This window comes from Furipterus horrens, unplaced genomic scaffold, assembly GCF_987537825.1.
Source record: "Furipterus horrens unplaced genomic scaffold, mFurHor1.1.pri manual_scaffold_3, whole genome shotgun sequence".
NCBI classification, from domain to species: Eukaryota; Metazoa; Chordata; class Mammalia; order Chiroptera; family Furipteridae; genus Furipterus; species Furipterus horrens.
Window position 1 is genome coordinate 126,459,905 of NW_028327173.1, and position 22,704 is coordinate 126,482,608.

The window sequence follows — 22,704 nt, forward strand, 5'->3', positions numbered from 1 at the left end:
GGGTGAGAAGACTCAGAAAGAAAAGAGAGGAAAAAAAAAATAGATGACAAACAAGGTCGTCAAATGACAATGCAGAAAACCAGAGATGTGGAAAGAGAAAGAAGTAAGTGGGAACTATGAGACAATAGACTTGAATAAATGAAAGCTATGATAAAAGGTGTAAAGAGCCCTCAGTTAGTAGGCAAACAAGAAGTGGCAAGTAGAGAAAGGAACAGAATGCTGGAGATGCTTCAGGCATGGCAGGCTGCCAGGGGAACTGCTGTTTCACGGAGAACAATGTTTTAGTTCTCTGTGAGACTCGTGTAGCTCTGCAAACTGTTTGCTTTGCTTCCTCAATCCTCCCAAATATCCCTATGATGGAAACTCTTACCCTGAGGTAAATGAATACGTCTTCATATTTTGCAACTTGAAAAGTCCCAATTTGTGAAAAGTAGGCCGTTTGGAGAAAATGATGAACATCCTTCTGCAACAGTTTGGGAGAGACATTATAGAAAAACACAGATGCCTGAGGAGAAATTGACTTGGTGACAAATGCTTTGCTAGGGTCTCCTCGTTTCAAGGGTTTGTATTCCATATTGTAGATCTGAAAATTGTGTTCCTCTGTCCAGCCACTGTTGACTGACACCAACTGGGATTTTGGTAATCCAATGTACAGATTAACAATGTGAGATAGAACTTTCCAGAGACAGGGGTCCCTCTCAATGGTTTTTAGCACTGGTGAATGTCTTCTTATCAAATCTCTCTTTAGGGTCTTCACTCTTTTCTTGGAGCATTACTTCTCTTTTTCCTTTTCTAGTTCCATAAATGTATTTGTTTCTGTGGTTTGTCTTTCATGTGTCCTTATTTTTTCTCCTTGCCCTTGGTGGCAATGCCCTCCATTGCCCTGCTTCTCCTCTATCACCACTTGAACACCTTCACACATTTCCAAATCTGTGTGGGACACTTGCGCCTGAAAATCTCACCCATATCTCGAACTTAATGAGTTCAAAATGGAAATCGTTTTCTTTCCCCACCAAAGTTCTTCCTCCTATGTTCCATTCCCTTCTCTAAAATGGAACACCAGTGAGCCAGACACAAAGCTCAGAATCCTTTTTACTTCTTTTTTTCTCCCCTGTATCCAATAGTTATCATTGCAAAGTTCCAGCAATTCTACCTATGTAATGCCAATAACTTCTGTTACCCCCTATATTCATTTCTTATGCTGCACCACAATTATGCCACAGTTTAGTAGCTTAAGACAACATATTTATTATTTCACACAGTTTCTGAGGATTAGGAATCTGGGAGTGGCTTAATTTAGCTGGCTGCTCCTGAAATTGTAGACAAGCCATTGATGGGGCTGCAGTCATCTCAATGCTTGATTAGAGTTGGAGAATCTACTTCTAAGATTGCTCTTGTGATTGTCAGCAGGTCCCTGTTCCATGCTGGCTACTGGCTGGAGGCTTCAGTACCTCACAAAGCAGGTCACTCCGTAGGGTTGTATACAGCATGACAACTTGCTTCTCCCCAGAGGTAGAGAGATAGAGAGGTACTGGGGGTGGAAGGAAAATAGGGGGTGAGGAGACTTAAGATGGAAGCTGCAGTCTCTTTATAAACCAGTCTGGGAAGTCACAGAGCATTGGTTTTGCAATATTCTATTGTTAAAAGCAAAGCACTAAGCATAGCCCACACTTAACAGTGTTAGAACTTGTGGTCATATTTTTAAAACCACTACCCCAGCTATTTTTTTCTAATCCTTACCCGAGGATATGTTCATTGACGTTAGAGAGAGTGAAGGAGAGAGAAGGAGAGAGAGAGAGAGACAGACAGACAGACATCAGTGTGAGAGAGAAACATTGATCAGCTGCCTTCCATATACACCCCAACTGGGCATCGAACCCATAGCCTAGGTATGTGCCCTGACTGGGAATTGGGCCCTCAACTTTTTCATATATGGTTCTATGCTCCAACCAACTGAGCCATCCAACTAGGGTACCTTTTTTATTTCTCTTTCTATGGTCTTAGGTCAGGCTCCCATTACTCCTCATCAGATTTTTTCTTAAGATAAAGGTCAAAATATTTAATATGGTCTACCTGGCTCATGTTTCTCTTTCTGCACTGCCACTTGACTGTATTCTACTTATGTCAGTCTGCATTTCTCTCTTTTCTGAGTCTTTCTCTCCTTCTCTGTTCCACATTGAAACTCCCCAAGAGAAGCTCTGGTTGGTTCAGGTAGTCAATATTCAGTCTCACTCCAGGTCATCTCATAGCTGGCTGGAAGGCCTAAAGGAGTCTGTCCTTTGCCCAGGTGTTAGCCCCTGGCTCAACCAGTTGTGCCCAAGGTGCTCGGTGGCTTAACCCTGCCTCATGTTCCCTTATATCAAACCACAGTCCCTCAATCCCTCTGCTCTGCCTCCACTGGCCTTTTTCAGAAGGTCTCCAAGGCTATCTTCCCTCCTGCCACAGAGCCTTGCTTGTCCTGCTCCTCCACCTGGCAGACTCTTCTCTCTGGTACCTAAAAGGCTCACTCTTGTGCACCCTTACAACTCAGTAGGTGTCACCTCTTCCAATCAGACTTCCCGCCCTCCATCTACATTAGGTTCTTATGAGCTCTCAGAACACTCTGTACTTTTTCCTTATGTTTATGTGGCTATTTGTTTAGCATCTCATTCTTCCACTAAACTGTAGCCTGCACAAGGGCAAGCTATGTTTGATGCTTGCTATGAACACAATGATTGTTAACAATAATAAGTCTACATCCTCTGGGCTCCTCTGTCATATACATGGTGACATAATCAATCCTTCATTAACATTCATGCTTCTCCCAGGCTCAAACACTTTCAGTGGTCCTCTAGTGCCTGCAGGGCAGAGCCACCACACTTTAGCCTGCACTCAAAGCCCTTTGTAAAAGGGACTCATCTCTCCTTCCTGGTTTTGTTTCTTAGCTCTTCTTTTAATGGTCCCAAAAGTTCTAACCACAGTGAATTACTTGCTATTCCATTTCATGCTTTATTCTCTGCATCTTTGATCCTATTATTCCCTATATTCTGGAATGTATTCTTCTCACTGGGATTATATCACAATCTCTTTTTAGAAAATCTTCTAGTTTATATCTTGTGGGTTGCTTTTTCATATATATATATATATATATATATATGCACCCCTGGCTGGTTTGGCTCAGTGGATTGAGCGTCGGCCTGCGAGCTAAGTGTCGCTGGTTCGATCTTCCAGTCAGGGCACATCAGAGAAGGAAAACTCTGACTCCAAAAAACCTCCGCTGCCTTGCGGCATACCTCTTCAGGGGAAAGGCTAAGGGAGTAAACCCCGACAGAAAATCCGGAGCCGGAGTCCCTAAGGCGGTTTGACGTTGTAGTCAACACCGGCAACTCCTGCGGCGCACCTGAAGCCAAGCTGTATTGACTCCGTCTTTCCCTTGGACCCTTCAGCTGCGAAGAGAGGGGGGGTCTGCTGCATGGGCAACAGCAGACCCTCCATATCACCCTGCCCAGGCTCTGTAGCTTCAGCTTCACTGGAGAGGACACTCCAGCATCATCGTAAGATGTCGATTCAATACGGGAGGAGACAGATACTGTGTCACTCCCGAGTCGGACTGCACAGCCATTCTCGGCGGTGCAGATAGACTCTTAAGAAGCTACACCATCGTCTCTCGAGACGGATGACTGCCGACGATATATATATGCATACATAAATATATACATATGCATATATATATACATACAAGATCTGTCCAGAAGGTATTGGCCATGTAATAAAAAAAGTAGAGACATTTATTGAAGGAGATACAAGATACAAGAAACATTGTACATAGGACAATGACGCCTCAGTCCTCTTCAAAATAGGCACCTTGGGACCTCACACAGTTCTCCTAATCGCCATCAGCTACCTCGCCGTATTTTCCTGAATCTCATTAACAGTCTGAAACATCTTTCCTTTCAAAGGTGAGTTTAGTTTTGGGAAAAGGCAGAAGTTGCAGAGCACCAAATCTGGGCTCTAGAGAGGGTCTGAGTCAGTTGGGTACTTGGGTGATTTGATGTTTTGCCAAAAAACTCTACATGAGACATGATGCATGAGCAGGTGCATTGTTATGATGAGGCTGCAAATCACCAGGTGCCCATAGCTGCGGCTTCCTGAATCACCTGAATGGTTTCTGTAGAGAAATGTTCAAGCTTAATGCAAAATTTGGTGCAGGTTCATTGCTCTACTTGCTCAATCATTTGAATGTGACGGCCACACAGGACACATGCTCACTCAATGGTATCTATTGCCCCCACTGACTAGTATAGTGAAGTCATCATTGTTTATACATGTGCATTCCAGTCCACTCTCCTTGGCTGCCAGGTTACACTGAAGTCGCACAAACCATTCTTGCTATATTAACAATTGCTGAACTTTTTCCAGACAGACCTTGTATATGTATTTAATAGAAGCTCGGCACTAGTCAAATAACTTTTTGTCTGTTAATTCATTTAATAATTATGACAATCCTATAAAATAACTCCATTAATGTTTCCAGGAAATGGCAACCTCATTCCTGTGACTTGTAGGCACAGAAAACTAAGTAATTGTTACAAAGGCATGACTAAGAAGTGTCAGAGCTGGAGTTAGAACCCATTGGTCTGGCTACAGAATTCATTACTCTGGAGTCTAGTTCTCTGCTACTAGGTTGTTACTCTTTGAGGCAGGGGAGATGTCTTATTATTCATCTTTTTCTATCTCCCCAGGACCTTGCACCTGGTAGGTCCTAATTAATGCTTAAGAAGCCAGTGGCTCAAGCAAGAAGTGATGGAAGAAAGCTCCTCATTGAAAGACTGTCCCAGTCTTGCTGGTGTGGCCCAGTTAGTTGGAGTATTGTTCCATACACCAAAATATTGTGGGTTCGATCCCCAGTAAGGTGATGTATCTAGATTGCAGGTTTGATGCCCTGTCGGGGCTGGAACGGGAGGCAACTGATGTTTCTCTCTCACACTGATGCTTCCCTCTCTCCCTTCCCCTCTCTCTAAAATCAATTAAAGTGTGTCCTTGGGTGAGGATTAAGAAAAAAATTAAAAAATAAAATATTTTTTAAAAAGACTGTCCATAGATAACAATCTCATATTTTCAGTCCTTTTGTCCCAAATCCTTAGTTATTTTTCCCTGGCCTAAAAGGTCTCATTTGAATTCTTTAGTCCAGTGTCCCAGCTCATGGGGCTGACATTTTGGAAATTCCTGTGATTTGGCTTTTCCCCCAAATTCATTCTTTCCTGTGTACATTCATTCACTCATTCTTGTGTTGGTTTGCTAGATTTAGAAAACAAAAGAAAAAGAGAAAGAAAGGAAAAATACAGAATGCCCAGCTAAATTTGAATTTCAGATAAACAATAATATTTTTATTATAGTGCATCTTAAACATCGCATAGAGCATACTTATATCCCCCCCCCCAAAAAAAAAATTCTTTGCTCATCTGAAACTCAAGTTGAACCAGGTATCCTGTACTTTTCTGGCAACCCCATTCCTATGACTTGTAGACTCTGGGGCTCTCAGGCTCCCCTGAATGCAGCTGTGGTATGGTGACCTCATCTTTGGCACCTCATGGGCATTTCATGCTGGGTTACTGTCCCACCGCATCCAAGCTTCATCCACTGTGAGCACATTGTTTCTCAGTCTTGGAATAAAGAATTAGCTGACATCGAGATCATCAAAGAGTACAAATCAAATGTTCCCTAAGGTGTGGAAATGCCCAAATGAAATTGATATGATTACTATTATGGAGAATCAATACAAAGGGTTGGAACTAAATTGACTTGAATGCTCTGCACTGGACAAAAAATCTTTAGGTCAAGCACATTGTTCACATAAAGGGGGTCCTCACTGGAGCATAGTAGGTGCTCAGTTAGGTGGTTGAATGAGTTTTATTAGTATGAACTGAATTTTCAGAGGCCAATAAACAAGAACTATAAAAAATTTTTTTAAAGAAAAATGCATGTTTTATTCATGTCCTTTCCCTTTAGTGAGATGGTTGGTTCCAGGCTTACTTTTCCCAGGACAAATACTACCAAGCCAGCTTGATGACTGACTAATAGTATTTTTTTCCTTTTCATGTTTTTAACCTTTTATTATGAATATTTCAAACAAAATAGAGAGAACAGTGCAATTAACTCTCATATAAACATCACCTAATAGAATAATTTTAACATTTTGCCATAAATATCTCCTCAAAATTTTGCTGAATTAATTTAAATCATAGACATTATGACATTTCACTCCTAAATACTTAAAAAACTAAGGAAATCTTCTCCCTCAACCACAATACCATTTTTGTACTTACAAATTAACAATAATTCATGTGTATCACCTAAAGTATTGCATTTCTTCAATGTCCCGCAAATATCTATTTACAGTTGATTTAGTCAAATCAGGATCGAAACCAGGTCCACACACTGCCTTTGGTGTTTATGCTCTTGTTGACTGTTCATTACTTGCAGCTTTGGCCTAGTGTCATTTAGCCAGGCCTCGGGGATACAGGGCTGATGGGTTTAGGCACACCCAGTCCGAGAACCCCAAGGAGGTCTTGGGCTCAGAATTTTGGCTGCTCTGGGAACAAGCTAAGATGATCCAAATGCTTTTTCCTACACCCTTTCCTGAGTAGAATCTGGCCTGATCTGCTTCCCTTCCCCTTCCTGGCCATGCTCCAGCCACACTGACCTGCTTGCCTTAGTCTCTGAGCCCTGGGCCTTCACTTGCTTATCTTGCTGTACAGATTCTCTAACCCCCACCTTCCTACCCTTCCTCTCACCAGTCCTCTCACACATACCACTTGTTTGATGAATTCCTACTCATCCTTTAAGAATCAGCACAAATGTTACTTCCTCAGAGAAGCTTTCCTTGGCCTTCCCCAACTTCATCCCCAGATGAGGTCAGGGACCTTTGTTAAATTATCTTGCTCCACCATAGTTCTCCTCTAGACCACTTATTCTATTGTAATTAAATCATTATTTGTAGAATTACCTTTTGAGATTTTAAACTCCATTGGGTAAGAGTCATATTCATCTTGCTCATAGTTGTTTATCCCAGAATCTAGCAGAGGGCCTCAAAAACATGGGCGATCAATAGAATATTAATGAGTGGATAGATGGATGGAGTGATGGATGGATGGGACTAGATTTGAAACCACTCGAGTTTCTGGAGAGCTTTCAGCAGTGCATTGACTGGGCCAGTTGGATACTTTAGCACCTCCTGTGGGTCTGGATGACAGTTCTGGAGAATGGTCAGTGATAGAGATACTGCTTTTAGATGCAAAAAAGGTGAAAGGAAAGACCTAAAGGAACTTGAAAAATTTGTTCAATGGCATCAGCTTGGCAAAGTGTGTCTTTTATTTTATTTGCATTCACTCCTGAGATATAGAGAGACTTTTCAAATCCACTTATTCTTGATGATAAATCATGAGGGAATTTGAAAGTCCCTAAGATTTCTGGCTTCCAGAATTTTTCTTTTTAGTTGAGCAGCTCAGGGACTGATATTAAAGAAATATGAGCCCTTGTTGGTGTAGCTCAGTTGGTTGGAGTGCCATCCTGTATACTAAAAGATTGGGGGTTCTATTTCTCAGTAAGGGCACATACCTAGGTTGGGGGTTCAATCCCCAGTCAGGGCACATATGGGAGGCAACCAGTCTCTCTCTCACATCAATGTTTCTCTCTCCCTCCTTTTCTAAAATTAATAAACATACTTAAATGTTTTTTAAGTTTAAAAAATAAAATAAAATGAAGATGAAGCCTTGGATTTCATACATTTCTCTGAAAAATTCTAGACTCATCACAACAAGTCTGTTACACAGCAATGTTAATCTTATGTAGAACTTCACTAAATAATTCCTTACAGAGATCTCAGTGATTCCTTCCATAATGTTCCGAGCAAATGTGTTGGCGCCACTTAAGCACAGTGCTTTCCTCATGATGGCAGAGCACACAGACGCTATTTACATGCACCAGTGCCATTTAGGTCTGAACCTTTATAAATTACTGCATAAAGGTTAATAGAACTGAGCCAAGCTTAAGGAAAGGCCTTATGCACAAAATTGCTTCATACATTGGTAGATGATAATAGAAATAAACATTGGAACGAGCAAGGGGTATGGCCGGAATAAAAGAGGAAATTCTTCGAATATCACTGGAAATCACTATCAATGGAAAGGGAGGGTAGGGATGTTAGTTTCTAGAGAGCTCTTCTATTCCAGTAGCAGAAAATGATTGTTTCCTATTGCTCTTTTGGCTTTCAATTGGTAAAACAGTTCATTTAAATGCCTCCTGAATTAGCTCCAAGACTTTCCTTTGGTGCTGATAAAGTCTACCTCTTGACAGAGAGATAGCCTATCATGTTGGTTAGAGAAGTTCTCTACCCATCAACCCCCCCAAATTTGTAAATGTCCAGCAAATATTCAAGCAAAAAGAATCATATATTGTCTCATATGTCGGCCATGTGATGGTCAGATGGTTCTCTTTCAGCACCATGTGTGTTGGTTATATTTCTTATCTGCTTTTGAACAACTCCTGGGAACCAGAAACATTTCTAAGTTCATCATCCTCTGAAAGGAGAAATGATGGGTACACACCTGAGTTTGAAATGAATTACAACTGGCTTTGTGGTCACTCTGGCAATTTATACAGAAAAGCAAATGGATTAGGTTAAGTTCTCTTTTTTTCGAGTCTTGTCAGACTTCAGATCAGAAGATGTCTACCATATCCTGTTCCCAAATCTTACTGGTTTAAAGACCTCAATGAACTCGCTTTTAGCAGATGATCACATGTCGGCCCAGGAGACTGAAAGGGTGAGTAATGTTCAGCATTTGGCCTTGGGTCTCCTCCCTCCCAGAGCTCTGAGGGCAGTTGCCATGGCGCCCTCACTGAGCCTTCCTTCCTCAGCCCCCAAGTGGTGGGCCTCAAGGGCTGACAGCTCAGTTTCCTCCTGCAACAGGTCCAAACTGATTCCATGCACTCCATCCACACAAATGTGGTTGTGGTTCTGGAGGATGCAAGAACCAACAAGACTTGGCAGATTTTATATGTGCCACTTCACCCACAATTATCTTACAGCTCCCTGAGGGGTGGAGTGCTGTTTAGTAGCTCAGAGGAAGGCACAGAGTAGGGAGTATAGAATATAATCGGCAGAAGGGGGAGAGTTCTGTAGGAGAATCATGACGTATCTGTGCAGCAAGAGAACAACTGCGTGGCCAATGCCCCCATATTAGGAAAGATGCTATGGGCTGTTCAAGACTTCAGGTTTCAATTCCATCCTTAAAAGAGGACGTGAGCGTCTTTCTTGTTTGCTGTTTCTGGACCAGAAAAACAAACCCATTATCGTGTGTAGAGAGAGGAACACTTAAGCCAACTTTGTCATTTTCCAGGAATCCCCAAACCAGGGATAAAAATGGAAATTGCTATAGTGTGTCAGCTCTAAGTCACTGGCCTGTCTCTGGCAGGCTGTAGTAATGTATATAGTTCAGTCTGGGGGAAAGCAAGTGATCTATATGACAAAGGCTCTACTTTCACCCCAAACATCTTGATTTTTTTTTTTCTGACCTCATTTTGGATCTGGCATTCCTGAATGTACATAAAAACTTTAAAATTTTTTATATTTTCAGTTTCTGCTCTCTCTAAGGATACAAGGATCTCATATGGCCCAGAGCAGCCGTCTCCTCCCTCCCTTTCCTTCTTTTATCTCTTTCTGTTTCCTTTTCTTCTCTCTTTCCATGATTCTCCCTCTCGCTATTTTTATCTATTATCTATCTATCTATCTATCTATCTATCTATCTATCTATCTATCTATAATTTATCTGTCATCATCATCATCATTATCTATCATATAGCTATTCATCCATCCTAAAGCTACCTCTTTCAAGTTTCAGGGAGATGTTTCCTGGTTGTGGTAATCTGGAATTTAGTAAACAAAGTCATGCTTCCTTTATGGTTTTATCTTTCTACATTCATCCCATAAATTAGAAAAAAACTAATCTAATTTCTTGCTCACTCAAAGTCATTTCTCCTAATAACTTTAGTCAGCATTGTTCTCTCCTATTCCTAATTTATTTTCTGATAATTACTAACTTAGCTTTTATTACATGTTGTATTAGTTTTCTATGGCTGGTGTAATAAATTACCACAAACTTAGTGTCTTGAAACAACACAAATTTATTATCTTGTAGTTTTATAGGTTAGAAGTCCAACAGGGTCTCATTGAGCTAAAATCAAAATGTTGGTAGGGCTTTGTTCCTTCTGGAATGTCTAGGGGAGAATTTGTTTCCATATGTTTCCTTGCTTCTTTAAGTTGTTTGCATTCCTTGGCTCATTCCCCTTTTCTTCATTTCCAAAGACAGAAACAGAGCATCTCTCTGCCCCTACTTCTGCCATCACGTTTTTCTCTAACACTGTGCTGCCTCCCTCTTCCACTTTGAAGTACACTTGTGATTGCATTGGACCCAATCAGAAAGTATAGAATAATCTCCCTATATTAAGGTCAGTAGAGTAGCAATTTTAATTATGCCCACAACTTTAATTTTCTTTTGCCATGTAATCTGGCATAGTCACAGTTCCTGGAATTAGGATGTGGACATCTTTATCCTGCCTACCATAAACTTTACTCATTCATAAAGTTTTTCCCATTTTGATATATGGAGATATTGTTTTAAGTAGACTGGACTTCTTGAAGGCAAATTTGTGACAGAATATTTTGCTTCCCTGTAGCATTTTTTAAAAAATGACAGAACTTAGTCAGATCTTTGTAAATACTTCTCAGCAGCTCCAAATTGCTTTTATTACTTCTTCCATTTTATTATGTCTTTTCTGGAAGTATGCACATATAGAATACTCAGGTGCTGAGGTGCTTGCTGCATTTACACATGTGTTTGTCAGAACATGGTGGCAGCTGGACGGCCTGCCTAGACTTTTGATGTATGCAAATTAACCTGGACCTAGCCCCCTCCCATAGAAAATGAAAATGGACTTTGCTCATTCCCAGAAGAAATGTTGAGGACCTAGCCTGATATGTTGACTGGCCTCGTGGGGGAAAAGCAGGGAGATGTAAATGACCTGGTGAATGTGTTGATGGGTAAACTCACCCTAACTGAAATGTGTGTTTGGCGAAGTGTGGAGGTGGCACCTGCAGAGGCTTAGGCTGGCGATTTCTATGGGCTCACGTGGGTGACTGGGAGTTTCCACTCCCCCTTCGTTCCCCACTACCCCTTCTCCTTCCCTTTGCTCCTACGGACCCATGAGGTGGACCGGGAATTTCCTCTTCCCTTCACCCTCCTTCTTCCTTTTTCCTCAATACACCTGTTGTTTAATCCTAGAGTGGTCTTCGTGTGATTTCTCAGAACAAGGCTATCTGACAGTGTTGACTAATGATTCCTGGAAGGAGTTATTGGGAATGCCATCCTGAATGCAAAAGTTATCCTTCTCACAACTCTATTTTGATTTTATAGTAGGTAGCAATGCCAAATTAGAAATCGTGGGTATATGAAATGGGAAGAGGATAGGAGAAATAGATGGTAAGAACAGAGGTATCTGTGATTCCTCCACCAGCTCCTAGAGACATGAAAGATGGTTTCTTTCATGTGACAATGGAAGCCAAATTGTAGATTAAGCTGGATAGTAATAGCCCTTCCTTCATGGGAAGTCCCATAACCTCCTATGGTAGAAAACAACCACAATATTTCTAGCAAATTCCAAAGAGAATGATGCCACTGGCTTGGAATTGACCAATTTTATCTATAAGACTAAAGAATTTTCTCCAACGGAGAGCTGGAAAAAGATGAAAAGAAGCATTTTATTCTTGCTGATCTGTTCTATCTTTACATGTTGACCCAATTACAAACATAAGTTCAGCCATGGGGACCATAATTTATTCATTTAACTAAAAGGAACTGTTTTTCAGGCACTATATTGATCCAATAATCAAAACACATTTATTTTGTAAATTTTATTTTCCAATTACAGTTTACAGTCAACATTTTTTTGTGTGTTAGTTTCAAGTGTACAGCGTAGTGGTTAGACAATCATGTACTCTACAAAGTACCCCCCCACCCCTGGTCAGTATTTTAAGTACCCATCTGGTACCATACACAATTATTACAATATTGTTGGCTATATCCCATTTACTTTGCATCTCTGTGGCTATTTTGTACTACCAGTTACTTCTTAATCCCATAACCTTTTAAACCTGATCCCCAAACACTCTCCTCCTCCAGCATTAATCAGTCTGTTCTCTGTATCTATGAGTCTGTTCTTGTTTGTTTATTCCACGTGTAAGTAAAACATTATGCTATTTGTCTTTCTATTCTTGTTTATTTCACTTAACATAATAACCTCTAGTTCCATCCATGTTGTTGCAAATGTTGAGATTTTCAGTCTTTTTTATGGCCAAGTAATATTCCATTTTATATAGACCCTACTGCCTTTTTATACACTTGTCTATTGATGGGCACTTGGGTTGCTTCCATATTTTAGCTATTGTAAATAATGCTGCAATGAACATAGGGATATGTATATTCTTTCAAATTAGTGTTTTGGGTTTCATTGAATATACAAGGTCTGTCCTGAAAAAGTCCAGCCATAGTTAATATAACAAGAATGGTTTGTGGGATTTTGATGCAACCTGGCAGCCAAGGAGGGTGGACTGGAATGTACATGCACAAAAAATGACGACTTCACTGTACTAGTCAGTGGGGGCAGTAGACACTATTGAGTGAGCATGTGTACTGTGTGGCCATCACATTCAGAATGATTAAACAAGTAGAGCAAATACTGCACTATATTTTGCATTAAGCTTGAACATTCCTATGTGGAAGCTATTCAGATGATTCAGGAAGCTACAGCTATGGGCAGCTGCTTCATCATGACAAGGCATCTGCTCATGCAGCACATCTTGTAGAGAGTTTTTTGTCAAAACATCTAATCACCCAGTTGATTCAGCTCCCCTACAGCAGAGATTTTGCATCCTACAACTTCTAGCTTTTCCTAAAACTAAAATCACCTTTAAAAGGGAAGAGATTTCAGACTATTGAGGAGATTCAGGAAAATATGAAGGGGCAGCTGATGGTGACCGGGAAACTGTGTGAGGTTCCAACATGCCTGCTTTGAAGGAGACTTGAGGTGCCATTGTCCTATGTACAATGTTTCTTGTATCTTGTCTCTTTTTCAATAAACGATGTTTTCCCATAGTATATGGATGGATACTTTCTGGACAGACCTCATATACCCAGAAGTGGAATCGCGGGGTTCATAAGTCAATTTTTTAAAAATTTTTTGATAAACCTCCACACTGTTTTTCATAGTGTCTATACCAATGTGTATTCCCACCAATAGTACATGAGGGTTCCCTTTTCTCCATACCCTTGTGAACACTTGATGTTTGTTGATTTATTAATGATATCCATTCTGACAGGTATGATGTGATATCTCATTGTGGTTTTAATTTGCATCTCTCTAATGCCCAGTGATGTTGAGCATCTCTTTATATGTCTATTGGCCCTCTGTATGTCTTCCTTGGAAAAATGTCTATTCAGGTCCTGTGCCTACTTTTTAATTGGATTAAATTGTTTGTTTTTTTGTTTTTTAGTTGAGTTCTTTATAAATTTTGGATATTCACCCTTTATCAGTGGTTGTCTTTTCATTTTGTTGATGGTTTCCTTTGCTGTGCAAAAGTTTTTTAGTTTAACGTAGTCCCACTTGTTCATTTTTTTCTTTTGTTTCCCTTGTCCTAGGAGATATGTCAGAAAAAATTTACTGAGAGAAATGTCAGAGATTTTACTGCCTATGTTCTCTTCTAGGAGTTTTATGGCTTAGCTTCTTATTACTGAAGTCTTTAATCCATTTTGAATTTATTCTTCCATATGATGTAAGAAGGTGTTTTTTTTTTTTTTTTTGCATGTATCTGTCCGATTTTCCCAGCACCATTTATATAGACTGTCTTTATTGCATTGTATGTTCTTATTTCCTTTGTCATATACTAATTGGCCAAATAGGCATGGGTTTATTTCCATCAGAAAACATACTTTAATACACATCTTTATAGGGTTTACTATATACCAAGTATTTTTCTAGTGATTAAGCCATAATCATTTAGCCCCATAATGGTTCCCAAAGAATGTACTATGATTATGCTTTTTAAATACTTGATGGTAAAACTGAGATTCAATGCAATGAAATAATTTGGTCAAGTGGTAGAACCAAGATTCTATTCAATTTTTTTGGCTCTGGAGTTATGGCTCTTGATCACTACATCATTCTGCCTTCCCCAGTCAGTCCCTACTTACAAAAAAGTTATATGATGGGGAAGGTTAAATGATTGGATCCAGCAACACATTAAAGATCATACACCATGATCAAGTGGGATTTATCCCAGGGATGCAAGGATGGTTTAATATTTGCAAATCAGTAAATGTAATACACCACATAAACAAAATGAAAGACCAAAATCAGATGATCATATCAATAGATGCTGAAAAAGCATTTGATAAAGTACAACAACCATTTATGATGAAAACACTCAGCCAAATGAGAATAGAGGGAGCATACCTCAACATAATAAAGGCCAAATACGAGAAACCTGAAGCCAACATCATACTCAATGGGCAAAAAATAGGAGCATTCCCCCTGAAGGCAGGAACAAGACAAGGATGTCCACTTTCTCTACTCCTATTCAACGTAGTCTTGAAAGTTCTAGCCACAGCAATCAGACAAGAAAGAGAAATAAAAGGCATCCAAATTGGAAAAGAGGAAGTAAAACTGTCATTATTTGCAGATGACATGATAGTGTACATAGAAAACCTTATAGACTCCACAAAAAAACTACTCAAACTAATAAGTGAATTCGGCAAAATAGCAGGGTACAAAGTCAGTATTCAGAAATCGAAGGCATTTCTGTACACCAACAATAAAATCTCAGAGATAGAAACTGAAAGAAAAATCCCATTTACCATAGCAACAAGAAAAATAAAGTACCTAGGAATAAACTTAACCAAGGAGGTAACAGACCTGTACTCGGAAAACTACATAACACTGAAGAAAGAAATTAAGGAAGATACAAATAAATGGAAGCATATATCATGCTCATGGATGGAAAGAATCAACATCATTAAAATGTCCATACTACCCAAAGCAATTTATATACCAGTGACATATTTCACAGACTTAGAACAAATACTTCAAAAATTAATATGGAACCAAAAGAGAGCCCTAAAGGCCACAGCAATCTTGAGGAAAAGGAACACAGTAGCAGGAATCACAATACCTGATACCAAACTATACTACAAGGCCACGGTACTCGAAACAGTCTGGTACTGGCATAAGAACAGACATATAGATCAATGTAACAGAATAGAAAGCCCAGAAATAAACCCAGGTCTATATGGTCAACTAATATTAGACAAAGAAGGAAGGAACATAAAATGGAGTGAAAAGAACCTCTTCAACAAATGGCACTGGGAGAACTAGACAGGGGCATGCAAAAAAATGAAACTAGACCACCAACTTACACCATACACCAGAATAAACTCAAGATAGACAAAGGACTTAAATGTAAGCTGTGACACCATGAAAGTCCTAGAGGAAAACATAGGCAGGAAAATTTCAGATATCTCATGTAGCAATATTTTCACCAATATATCTCCTAAGGTAAGGGAAATAAAGGAAAGAATAAACAAATGGGACTACATCAAACTAAAGAGTTTCTTCTCAGCAAAAGAAGACATCAGCAAGATGAAAAGAGAACCAACCATATGGGAAAATATATTTGCCAATGATACCTCAGACAAGGGATTGATCTCCAAAAAATATAAAGAACTTATATGACTCAACTCTAAGAAGACAGACAACCCAATTAAAAAATGGGCAAAGGACTTGAACAAATACGTCTCCAGAGAGGACATACAGAGGGCCCATAGGCATATGAAAGAATGCTCAACATCACTAGCCATCAGGGAGATGCAAATAAAAACCACAATGCGATACCACCTCACACCAGTCAGAATGACTGTCATGAGCAAATCAACAAACAAGTGCTGGCAAGGATGTGGAGAAAAGGGAACCCTAGTGCACTGCTGGTGGAAATGCAGACTGGTGCAGCCACTATGGAAAACAGTATGGAATTACCTCAAAAAACTAAAAATGGAACTGCCTTTTGAACCAGCAATTCCATTGCTAGGATTATACCTGAAGAATCCTGAAACGCCAATTCAAAAGAACCTATGCACTCCTATGTTCATAGCAGCACTATTTACAATAGCCAAGTGCTGGAAACAACTTCAGTGTTCATCTGCAGATGAGGGGATCAAAAAACTGTGGTACATTTACATAATGGAGTACTATGCAGCAGAAAGAAAAGACATCCTACCATTTGCGACAACATGGATGGAACTAGAGAGAATTATGCTTGTGAAATAAGCTGGGCAACAAAAGATAAATGCCATACGATATCACCTAATACAGGAAACTAATGAACAACACAAACAAATGAGCAAAATTGAACCAGAAGCATGTAAACAAGGAATAGACTAACAGTGAAAAGGTGGGCGGGGGGAGGGAATGAAGGGAGGTACGAAGGGGAAGGGTCTAGTCAAAGAACATGTATAAATGGCCCATGGACATGGACAATGGAGTGGGGACTGACTGTGGGAGAAGGGGTGGGCAGGTTAGGGGGAAGCAATGGGGAAAAAAGTGGGACAACTGCAATAGAAAAAAAAAGATTGGTTTTAGTAGGGAAGACAAAGAATACTCAAGAAACAACAAATGTAAGTTGAATTACTATTTGTTTTGTATACTGTTGTATTTCCACACCTAAAGCAGTGCTTCGCACATAATTAGGGACTGAGTAAATATTTAGGGAATGTTGTTGAAATACTTTGTGATACATACTGTGAAGTAAAAAAATTGGGTAAGAAGACTGACTCTCATGGGAACTTAACTAATATGGGATAGTGATGGAGGGACTTTCTGAAGAGGTAGCATTTAAGCTGAGACCTGAAGGATGAAAAAAATAAAGGTAATCATGCAAAGAGCATGGCAAAGCATTCAGACAGAAGGACTAGCATGGTCAGAGGCTCCAGGTGGGAGGGAACCTGGCAGATGTGAAAAATGAAAGGAACCAGTGTGGGAAGCAGGTGTGCACAGGTAGCTGTGCAATGAGATGAGGCTAGGTGGGCAGAGGCTGTGTAATGTAGGGCTTTAGAATCCCCTCTAGAAGGATAATGTATAAGTGCCGTGGAGGGATTCAAAAGGACAGCACATGGGACTTGTCCTCTAGAGTTTTCAATCCTGTTAGGAAGACAAGGCAAGCAAGAAAAGGAAAAAGAAAAACAAAACAAAAAAAGAAAAAGAGAAAGAAAAGGAAAAATGTATTTCATTACTACAACTTATTTGTTTCTTGAAATCTTAATTTTTGTGTGGGGCTTTTTGTTTTTGTTTGTTTGTTTGCTTTTTGGTGGCTTTAAAACTATTCTTACATCCTCTTCTGATCTTTAGAAGATGACTCAAATCAGAGACTGGCTTTTCACTTGTGCACTCCTTGAAACATTGGAGAACATCTGCTTTGTTATCTGGTTGTATTTTAATTCATGCAACAAAGCTCTGATCTACAATAATTTTAATTGAGTCCCAATAGCTCATAAGGCCCTAAACCTAATATTTCACATTTTCAGTATTTTTTGCAAGGTCTAAATTTAGCTTACTAGTTTGTTCTACCTTCTGTCCTTTGTGTTAAAGCTCTGACTCACAGTTGAACATTGAACTGGAAGACCACATACTATTTCTGTAGCAGTGTTATGAAGCTATATATAGGAAATATTACAACAGGCATGATATTAGCCAGAGAAATTTAGGAAGCTGAAATGGACTTGTGAAATATAATCTTCCTTTTTTAAAAACAGTATTATTAAACTATTTTTACATCTGTTTAAAGTGTACAACACAATGGATTTTAATATATTAAGAGTTGTGTCAGCATCACTACAATTAATTTTAGTACAGTTTGTAATCCCCAAAAAGAAACCCTATGCCTACTAGCACTTACTGTCATGTCCCATCTGACAGCCTCCCAGCCCTAGGAACCCATTAATCTACTTTCAGTTTCCATAGGTTTGCCTATTCTGAACATGTCATATAAATAGATCAGGCCATATATGATCTTTTTTGACTGCCTTTTATTTTTTCTTAGCATGTTTTTCAAGATTTACCTATATTATAACACACATTAATATTTCATTCTTTTTGTTGATGAACAATATTCCATTGTATGAATACTAAATTTTCATTTATTAGTTGATGGGTATTTGAATCATTTTTACTTTGCGGCCATGTGAATAATGCTACTATGAACATTTGTGTGCAAGTTTTTGTGTGGCCATAAATTTTCATTTCTTTTGTGTTATGTGCTGAGGAGTGAAACTGTAGGGTCATATGATTATAACTCCAGGTTTAACATTTGAGGACCACCAAACTGTTCTTAAGAGTGGTTGCATCATTTAACATTCTCACAAGTGTGTATGGGGTTCCCATTTCTCCATATCTTCACCAGCACTTCTTATTGTGTCTTCAGTGACAGTCATCTTAATGGGTATAAAGCAGTATCTTGTTGTGGTATTAATTTGCTTTTATAATTCTCCCTTTCCTTTTACTTAAAAAAAAAATGCCCAAATCTCCAAGATTATTTTTCTGAACCATTGTGTTATGAACAATGCCAGTGTGAAGGAACTAATATTATGACATAAAAGTTTTGTGCAAGTCTGGAAATAATAGATGAGTAATGAGCCCCATGTAAAACCAGTTTTTAAAATAAGTATTTGTAATCTTGGTTTGAGTTTAAGATATTTATTAGGATTCTAATATTATGGATGATACTGTAGCCCTGAGTATTGCATTTGATAATTTACAATAAATAACTTCATTTATCTACTAAATATGATCTAAACACTTCAGAAATATTCTCTAAATCTTATCTGTCAAGTTTATGTTGGTCTAAGTCAATGTTATATCTCCTCTTTTAGAAAGGACAATCAAAAGGGAATTGAGTTGCCCAATAAATAATATGTGGTGGATGAGTGATGCTTAATATTAATTTACAAAGTAATGGATTCTCGGAATCAGTAAGGATCTTAGAAGTTATGTATCTGTCAGTCATTATATGAATTCCCACATTAATGTACATGATTGAATATTTCTATTGACATGGAAATGTTGTTGAAGTTCTGAATTTCATTTTTATACTGGAGCACTTTTTGCCTCCATGTTCCTTTTACCCACTGCTATTTGTTCTGTCTTCTAGAACCATGAAGAATAAAAGTACAATAATAGGCACTCAATAAATATTTATTAAGTAATTGAAATTATTGTCTGAATTATTTACCATAAGTGTTCATGTACAAGCAGATCCTTTAATGTAGTTTCATGTAACATCATTTCATTATAAAGTTAATGAGGAAAAAAATTTATTACTGGCAGGGGTCACTGTCTGTGTGGAGTTGACACGTTCTCCTCATGTCTGTGTGAGGTTTCTCCAGGCACTTTAGTTTTCTCCCATTTCCCAAAGTTGTGCGCATGAGGTGAATTGGTGTGTCTGAGCTGTCCCCGTGTGAGTGAGAGTGGGTGTGAGGGGCGCTGCAATGGAAGGGCGTCCTGAGCAGGGTGGGTCCCATCTTGTGCCTTGAGCTGACTGAACTAGAATAATTAGTTGGAAAATAATCTTACTTGTTTTTATTTATCTTTTAAAAATGTATGTATAGCTCACATTTATTTTAATGTTTACTTTTAGATGTGTTTTGGGTCTTTATTTAGAAGTTTGGTGGTATTTTTGTGACCTGAAACATGCCCTGGGAAGTTAATTCTTGTTTATATCTATGAGCTTATTGTAAAATTGATTTCCTTATATGTTATTTTGCTAAGTCAGTTTCCAAGAACTTCTTGACAATGTTAAGTGATGACTTACTGTATTGCTTTTATTTATTTTAATTTTTTCACAAAGCCACTGTCTTTTTTTATTTTTATTTTTAATTCATTTTAATTTATTTTTTCCATTACCATTTATCCTCCTATACTCTCTTCCATCTCCACCCTGCCCTCTACCCCTCACAATCACCATGTTGTCTGTGTTCATGAGTTCCTTCTCTTTTTTGCTCCATCCCTCTACCCCCAACCCCCATCCCGAGAGCTGTCAGCCTGACAATGGCCTCTGTCTGCATTTCTGTCTGGGAGAAAGCTGTCCCCCAGCTCTTGCCTTGATGTCAGACACTTCAGTTCCTCCCTGTATACCACGGGTGCCTTTCAGGCTGCTACCCCAGTGCTAAAGTTCAGAGGGATTGAGTCTGGAAAAACTCATGTGTGGGTTCTGCTTGGAACTGCTTGGGACCCCAAAAGTTTCTTCCACCGATTGAGTCCTTACTGGTTTTGGAGCCAGAAGCCATGGAGATTTATCTTTTTGGGACTGGAACTCTGGGCTGGGGAGCCTCACGTGGGGCTGGGACTCCTCAACCCTGAGATATCCCTCCAAACTTTTATCCACCACACATGGATGTGGGACCAGCCATTCCACATCTCTGCCCCTCCTACCAGTCTGGATGGATGTGGTTTCTTTAATTCCATAGTTCTCAGATTTCTAGTCAACTTGATTTCTGATGGTTCTGAGTGATGGTTGTTCTATAACACAGGGGAACAATTTTTAACATAATTCCTGTTGAGTTCAACTTCTCAGCTGTTTTAGACTTAAATAGACATGCTGATTTCAAATCTGTAGTTAGTTTTCTTCTATCACATCAAGTTTTTTTGGTACAGCTTATCTAAATGCAACCACTCTAGGCTGGATTGAGCATGGATCAAGAGAAGCACTAGTGCTCTCCTATTGGCTGAGAGCAAACCTCCCTTAAGTGAGGAGGGGTGGGGGATGACCTTGGAGACCAGCGACAGGTTCATACTTGTCTAGGCTACTCAGTTACACATGAGACAGTGTGGTGAGAGGTTGTGTGCTGCTCTATATAGTGAATTGTATTCCGAAGTGTAGTCTGAGTTCTTGTCTGTATACAAGAAGTTAGCAGAATTTAGGCTTTTATCTACATAGATACTTATTTCCTTTCCTTCAGATCATGTCTGCCTCTGCTATTTCTCATCGTAAGTGCCTAAACAACCCTGATTCATTTTGTTCTACCTGTGACAGTTTCATCATTCCCAGTCAAAGAACAAACATCAACGCATTTGTCAGGCAAGCCTATTTTGCATATTTTAAAGTAAAACTTGGTGATCAAGATAAGTCTTGGGCCCCTCACAAGGTGTGCAAGCAGTGTGTTGAGAGTATACAGATGTAGACAAAGGGAACATGTGATAAATTGCCGTTTGGTATACCTATGGTTTGGCGAGATCCCAGAGATCATTCAAGTGATTGTTACTTTTGTATAATGAAAACATCAGGATATAACAAGAAAAATAAATGAAAAATAGAGTATCCTAGTCTACCATCAGCTATATTCCCAGTGCCTTCATTCAGCTGAAATCCCAGTACCAGTGTTCATTGAACTACCCTCTTTCAAAAAACAGGAGTATGGTGAAGAACTAAATGACAGCGACAATGAAGATTTTGAAATTGAAGATGACTCAGTTCGTAAGGGATTTAATCAGCATAAGTTGAATGATTTGGCATGAGATTTTGGACTATCCAAAAAGGCTTCAGAGCTCCTAGCATCAAGACTGCACAAGAAAAACTTGCTTGAAAAAGGAGTGAAGGCATCCTACTTTTTATAAAGAGAAAGTGCATTTCTGCAGTACTTTCAAAGTGATGATGGCTTTGTGTATTGCCATAGTATACATGGTTTAATGGAGGAATTGGGAATTCCAATTTATAATGCAACTGAATGGTGACTGTTCATTGGTAGCTCAAAGTAGGGCTTGAAGTGTGTCCTCCTCCACAATGGCAATTTATTTGGTGCAGTCCCAACTGGCCATTCAGTTTGTTTTCATGAAGAATATGAAGACATAAAGTGAGTCATTGATCTGTTGCAATATCACAAGCACAATTGGATCATCTGTGTTTACCTTAAAATGATTTGTTTCCTTTTTGGTCAGCAATGCGGATACACCAAGTATCCCTGTTTTCTGTGTATGTGGGATAGCAGAGCTTGTGAGAAGCATTGGATGGAGTTAAATTGGCCTCCAAGATCTGACCTCACACCTGGTGATCCAAAGATTCTACATGAGCCACTTGTTGACAGAAAGAACAACATATTCCCACCTCTGCACCTAAAACTGGGTCTCATAAAGCAATTTGTGAAAGCTTTGCCAACTGAAGGAGACTGTTTCAAGTATCTCATTTTGGCACTTCCTAGCCTGTCATTTGAAAAGATAAAATACCTTAATATGTATGTTTGGTAGCAGAACTTTACTATTTGTACACAATTTGAGTTACAGTAACAATATATAGAATTGATATGAATAAAATTACTAAATAAACAGTATATTCAGGTAATTTTTTCTTTATTTTCCTTTGTATGTATATTTTGTATGATTTTTGGGACAAAGAGAGGATATCCTGTACCTTAAAAAGTTGATGTGTTAGAGAAAAATGGGTCATTTTTTTTGGATTTAGGTGCCAAAAGTTAGTCAAAAACAAGTGTCAGATCAAACTCAACAAAAATTATGTTCCCCAGTGTAATTTAGTTGTCATTTTGATCGATTGTGTGAGGATATGAGCCATGTTTACCT